The sequence below is a fragment of the Saccopteryx leptura genome, chromosome 3 (genome assembly GCF_036850995.1).
Source record: "Saccopteryx leptura isolate mSacLep1 chromosome 3, mSacLep1_pri_phased_curated, whole genome shotgun sequence".
In the NCBI taxonomy this organism is placed as follows: domain Eukaryota; kingdom Metazoa; phylum Chordata; class Mammalia; order Chiroptera; family Emballonuridae; genus Saccopteryx; species Saccopteryx leptura.
In genome coordinates, this window is record NC_089505.1 from 327,364,113 (window position 1) to 327,371,078 (window position 6,966).

The window sequence follows — 6,966 nt, forward strand, 5'->3', positions numbered from 1 at the left end:
TTATTCTTTATTTTCATTGTCCTTTTGAACAATCTAAAGTACAAGCTTTATACTGTTCTTGTTTAAAAATCAAGCTACATGAAGGTCTTCATTTGTTTCTAAGACACATATCTTTTCCATGTTAGATATGGTTATACCTACTCTAATTTTTCATCTTCATCAGAACACACACACACACACACACACACACACACACACACACACATACACACATTATTTCTCTTGATTTCCTGGCTTGAAACTTTATCCTACTTTTATAAAATGCTTGAGGCATCACAGCTTTGAGATTTTCTTTTTCTTTCTTTTTTTTTTTTTTGAGAGAGAGAGGGGCAGGGAGAGAGAGAGAGAGACAGGAACATCAAGCTGCTCCTATAAATGCCCTGACAAGGTAATCAAACTGTACCCTTGTTGTTTCTTAACCAACTGAGTTAACTGGCCAGGGCCTTCATTAAAATTTTAAGTTCTCATTGTAACCCCAAACTTATATTACTTGATTCAACTTCACTTGTGAAATACAACTATCCCTAAACCAAATTTTACTTGCAGAGAATACATGGGTATTCAAAGGCTTCTAGGAAGACTAGAAAATAGTGGGAAGGAGAATATTAAGTTTAAAAAACTCTACACTATAAACACACATAAGAGGCTTTGGGAAGGGTTGGGATATGAATCCTCAGGGTACTCCAGCCCTTTCAGTCACTTTTATGGCACTCCTAGAATCTCTTCAGGGGATAAGTCTCCCTGACAATGACCTTCAGTGGCCAGAATTCCATCACAACCAAGTAAGGAAGGAGTAGGCATAATCATACTCAACCCCCCAAAAAAACTTCAGCATCACACCCAGGTGAGATGTTAAGAAGTGTGCTGTACTTCACTCCAACGCTAAACCAACAGATGCTAAGAAAGGTAGAATGAAAAATCTCAGCCAAGCAGAAGACCAAGACCTAGTCATGGATTTCAAGGGCTGGACAGAAACTTTGATGCCAAGACATTGTCTGATACTACATTGGTAGTTGATGAACAGCTAAATAAATTCCACTGCCTCTGGGATAACAGCCTCCCTGAAAGCCCCAATTGGCTCCATACCATCAAGGAGCAACTGATCTAGGAGAGCCTCCTGGACTCCTGAAAAGGAAAGGCTTATATTGGGTCACAGTCTAGAACAGTGATTTTCAACTATTGGTCTGCAGATCAGTGTCGGTCGACCAAAAATTTCCTGGAGGTTTCTGAAATAGTTAAAAACCCTAATGTTGTATGAAAATTATAGATCCAATGATTCCAGTCGAATTTGCTTATGCTCAGGGTGATTGCAATTTATCAACCTATATCATCGATGAAAATATTATTGAGGTTGTCTTAGATATCTTTGAAACTTGTAGGCTCTTTCTAACATTTTGTACTATGCAGAACACTTGGATATCATGTTCAGTAGACAAAAAACATTCAAGCAAATTTATGTAGTGGTCAATACACCATACACGTGAAATCTAGAAATCAAGTTTGTACTATGTTTTACTGTTACGCATGGTAAAATAAAACTTTATTTTCTGCATTTTTCTGTTTTCAGTTGACTAGGTCACAGGTTCCCAAGTGTAAAAAGTTGAAAACTACTGGTCTAGATCACATTGATTGATGGAGATAATCTAATACCTGAATGAGAGAGAACTCTGTATCCTAACAGACACCTATGATTAACTTTATTTGTATTGGACCTTATTCATCTGCATATACCTGTCATCAGGCTCCATCCTCAGGCTAATGGATGTAATTCTGGGAGCCAAGATTCAGAATGGCATAGCCATCATCAGGCTTCCTGGATACTATGCTCAACACTGTTGGATATTGTATGCTCAACTTTATGACTGTGGCTTCTCATTATGCTCAAGAGAAGCATGGCAATCGTAGGGTCCTTATCATGAATTGGGTTATATACCATGGTCAAAGAACACAGCTCACCTCTGACCAGGACCCCAGTATTTTCTATATTTCTATTCACTGTTTATGAGCAGGGTTGATTTTGACCCCACCTGAAGATCTCTAACTGGTTCACCATCACTGTGTCTTGGAACCAGGTGAAGATAGCAGATACAAACTATATTGCCACTTTCCTGCAAGTCCTGCTGTCTGCTGCCCTTGAGTTCCAGCCCCAGATTTTCCTAGTAACTATTGAATATGATGGTCTCAAAGGGAACTCAAAAGTAAGATGGCCGTCACTCCAGGGTTTGCTCAGCTAAGTCTCCTGCTTAAGAGTCTGGCAGGAGGCAGGCTAATCCTGTTTCTGGAGGGTGGCCAAAACCTCTGTTCCCTGGCTGAGGGTATCAGTGCCTCACTCTGGCTCCACAGCCTCCTGGAAAAACCTTGCCTTATGCTGGAATCTCCTGAATGCCCCTGCTCCAGTGCTCAGTCACTGTCTTGTGCTCTGGAAGCTATGGAGCGTTTCTGAGAGGTCCTTGTAAAATCAGGTGAGACTGTGGAGGAACACATGGAGGAGGCAATACAGAGGAGGAGGAGGAGGTGGAACATGCAGCCCCCTTTTCTTCCAATCTTGATGTGGTCAGTGCTGTAGGCTCACACAGGGCTGCTCTATTACTGAAAGATGATGAGTCACTACAACTTGTGGGTCAACTGACACCCCAAGATGTCCCAGTGAGTCTCACAGATCATGTGCCTTCTAGATCTGAGGGATCTGGGCCTTGCATGGTGCTGCTTCATGCTGCCTGCATGTCTACCACAGAGGCTGAGCTGCTCACTGGCCACAATACTGAGTATGTGGGTCATCTATGGGCCATGGAGAAGATTAAAACCTAGAAGCTACAGATAAAGAGTGCCAACTTTGACTTCATCTATATCTGTCCAGCATCCTCACCTGTGCGCAGTTGACCACTGGCACCACATGCTGCCTTGGTTGCAGAAGCGATTTTAAGTGGTGTTGGGTAGAACCTCCTCCAGGACACCATGCAGAGAAGAATCTCTGCTTACAGTTTCTACTTTTTCAACTCTGTGGCTGTGGCTACTGACCATGCCAGCCATCATTAGGCATTCACTCTGGATCCTGATCATGGACTGGAATGTCCATGACCATAATGGAACTCATGACATACTTGAGGAGAATCATACTTTACAACTCCCTGTACCACTATGATTATGACATCTTTTTCATAGGGCATGTGGATGCTAGCAAGGAGCTGCAGGCTCAGGCTTTACCATCTACTTGGCCTGGAATGGGCCCCGAATTGGTGATAGATAGTGCCTAGCTGCTTGTCATCATCTGGTGCTTCCTATTGCCCATGAGTTTAACACAACACTGGTGCTGGTCTCAGCTAGCTTGATAAGACATAGAAATATAGGCTGGGGGTTTGCCAGGTGTCACCTGAGGTATGTGACTACCTTACATATCTGCTGATGGGCTTTTCCAGTAGTCACATTATCCTAATCCTAGATGGTGGCTATAGCCTGACATCCATCTGGGAGTAAATGGTCACCTGCACCTGCACCTTCTTTGGAGACCTGCTACCTCTGCTGATTCTACCTTGGCCCACACTATCAGGGTTCCTGGCCTCAATCATTTAGACCAGGGGTTGGGAACCTATGGCTCTCAAGCCAGATGTGGTTCTTTTGATGGCTGCATCTGGCTCGCAGACAAATCTTTAATAAAAAAAATAATAACTTTAAAAATATAAAACATTCTTATGTATTGCAATCCATTCATTTCCTACCACTCACGTTCATGGTTGCGGGTAGCTGGAGCCAATCACAGCTGTCCTCTGGGACAACACCAAATTTTTATTGGATAATGCATAACATACATGGGTCATTGTATGGTTCTCATGGAATTACATTTAAAAATATGTGGTGTTTATGGCTCTCTCAGCCAAAAAGCTTCCTGACCCCTGATTTAGACCACCCAAATCCATCACAGACAACAGTGTCACTTGCAGGTCACAAAGGTAGAAGACAAGGAGGGACCTTTGAGTTATAAGTCAATTATCAAGGTGGTACCCCAAACAGCCAATTATGGTTCAAACCCTGAGGGTCTGACCCCACTGGAAAGGAACAATGTGAAAACAGGTATGGGAAAGGTCACCTTAGCATCATCTGAGAAGAGTCCACTCCAGCCCAGACCAAGTCGGAGACAGCTGTGGTGGAGCTCATTCAGGATCAGTACTCAGAGACTGCTATAGGGAGAAAGCCATGCTATACCAGACCACCTCAAAGTAGCCAAGCTGGTTCAAACCCCTTCAGCCTCATTCGCTGACAACCAGACTGCTCCAACCCTACATATTCAAGAACCACACCTGAGATAACCTACAGTAAGAGGAATCTAAGACCTTGGAACTAAACAACAAGGCTCGAAAGATACCACGATTCAGATCACAGAACAGGAAATGTTACTAGCAGAGGCAGCTAGAGTTCAGGATATGAATGACTCAGTGCTAGTGCAGGACTTTGGGGGATACTGACCAGGCCAAGTTTTATGCTATGACATCACTGCCCTGCTGTCCTCATTTGGAGGAGGTATACCCCATTCCTGAAGCAGGTCTATACATGACCCAGTCTTGTCAAGACTATGCAGCACTCCAGGAGAACTGGAGTATCTGTCTTGATATGTGGTCTACTGCATTGTTACATCAATGCCAATGTGCTCCAGCACCACGAAGGCTCAAGACACCTGCTGGTTCTCAGCTATGTTGACCTGTCTACCTATTGTTACCAATGTCAGGCCTATATCAATCACCAGTCTCTCCTAAATGCAAAGAACATCACCCACCAGAACAAGTTTGGGAAGGACATGCTCCACTCACACTAATTCCCAGAACATGCTTCTATTCTCCATTTTCTCAGGCCCAAGATAGAAAGGATTTAGTTCATCCCCACCTATTTTTTGGATGCAAGGCAGCCTCCATGCCATCCTGAAAAACCTTTACTGATTTAAGTGTAAATACCTGTAATAGGACTGTGATGATTAATTGTAGATCTCTCCCTGCACCCTACCTGTTCCAGGTGTTCCATATATTCCACCACAGAAGAAAACAGGAGAAACTGAGTGGTCCCAAGAGGGGGTTGATATCAAGATGATAATGCTTTGGAGGGAAGCAGGGTTAACCTACAGGTATGGTGGGGTGGCATATGTAATAAAGTACAAGCTGTTACAAATAAATAAATAAATAAATAAATAAATAAATAAAATGAACACACTTGTGCTCCCATATAAAGTGACTATGGGGTTCTAGAGCAGTGCAAAAAGAAAAAAATGTACATCACTTTCCTACACTGCCTAGATTGATTATAACTGATAAAAACAGGAAGAATTTTGAATTTAGGGAGAAAGTATTCCCACCATTCCATAGATTCCCTCCCCCAGTGCAGCTGCATTAGCGTTGATGTTAGTGTTGATTTCTTAGGTTCCCAGGTGAATAGTGTGGAGGTAATTACATTTTTGTGTAATCTTAGCAAAACTGAAAGAGCAATATCCTCTTTCAAATTCAATGAGAAAATGTTAAGCTTTGTGATAGCACAGGTCTTTTTTCTTCTTTAGAGGCATTTCCATTCCCTGAATGAGAAGAGGAGGTAAGATTTTGGCAGAGTACATTTGCTGCTCCTAAAGGTATTTAAGAAGGGGTCATGCTCTTGCTGTATGGGTCCCTCTTCAAACTATAAGCAATAGCACCTGGAATCCTCCTTTTTAAACCATTCCTAAATTACTCTGCTCTGGTTGTGCAGATGGATATTGTTGTGTGTCTCCTGTAAGATCAAAAGGAAGCACAGATCAACCCAAGGTTGCCTCTGCCCTTTAATACAGTATGTAAAAAGCCAAACCCAACAAAACAGGTGCCTGTGTTAATTGCTACTCTCAAGGGGGTGAATTGGGAGCAAGAAAATGAGCCGAGCTTTAAAACTGTAGTCAGAGTGAACAAAGACCTTGAGACGAGATTAGTAAAAAAGGTTTAAAAAAAATCATCAAGTTAAAAATCTCACCAGTTGAATGGGGTAACAGGTGAATGATGATGGATGCAGGTGGGAAAATGGTATTCTATTGAAAGGAAAGAGTGTGATGTGCAAGGCAATGAGAAAACTCCAGGTTGTGGTGCACGTGTGCATGAGGAACAGATAATGCCTCTCTTGTATGCTCATTGTATTGTCAGAAGCTGCTAGAATAGACCCTCTGGGGAGCTGCTATAAAAGAAGGCAAAACCAAGAGCAATTTTCCATTTTGGTAGAAATTTAGTGGAATTGTAATTGTCATTGTGTTACTTGTTAAGGTCAAATTTTCATGAAAGACAGAACAAAATAAGTAAAAGTCTGAAGACATGGCTTTTTTTCAGCCAGATACATTAAGATCCTGTTCCACTGTTACTAGAGTGCAATGATTTTTAACCTCACTGTCTTCATTTTTGATTCTGTAGAATGAAAATAACAAAAATCCCATTTCTATTCTGTTATAAAAAGTAGCGATACAGGATTTAAAATAACTACAAAAGGAACTAAATAGGTCTTCAAGAATAATAGCTATCATTTGGGTACTAGAAATAACAAAAGAATGAAACATTAATGTCAGTGGTACAGCATGTTTCCCCTTTATGATATAGCTAAGCAAAGCATATGCTGGATCATTGGGATGCTAAAGGAGATGGATGGACTTTGGAGGGAATATGGCAGTTAAAAATACCTTCATTTTTGGTTGTGCATATTTAGCTGCTTTGGAACACAGTTGTTTCCTTATTGAGTTTCAAATATAAGACTGCTACAGTCATAACAAAATATTCAGTGGTAAACCTCGTTTGTTATTGTCATTCCCATTTCTTTTAACTTAGAATCAGGATAAAGTTGTATTACAAATATCTTAAAAAAAAGACATTGGGTGAAGTCTTCAACATATGTGTTGTGTTATCTTGGACAGCCAATGAGTCCTATGGATCTTTAACATGAAAGGGTGAGTCTTTGTGTGCTAATATTTGAACATCATTC

At 41.4% G+C, this 6,966-nt stretch overlaps 2 pseudogenes; both read left to right on the forward strand.

The window, feature by feature from the left end:
* Window positions 1-1,632: 1,632 nt before the first annotated feature.
* On the forward strand, window positions 1,633-3,474 carry LOC136398555 (histone deacetylase 6 pseudogene; annotated as a pseudogene).
* Window positions 3,475-3,588: 114 nt separating this feature from the next.
* Window positions 3,589-4,807, forward strand: LOC136398556 (histone deacetylase 6 pseudogene; annotated as a pseudogene).
* Window positions 4,808-6,966: the final 2,159 nt, after the last annotated feature.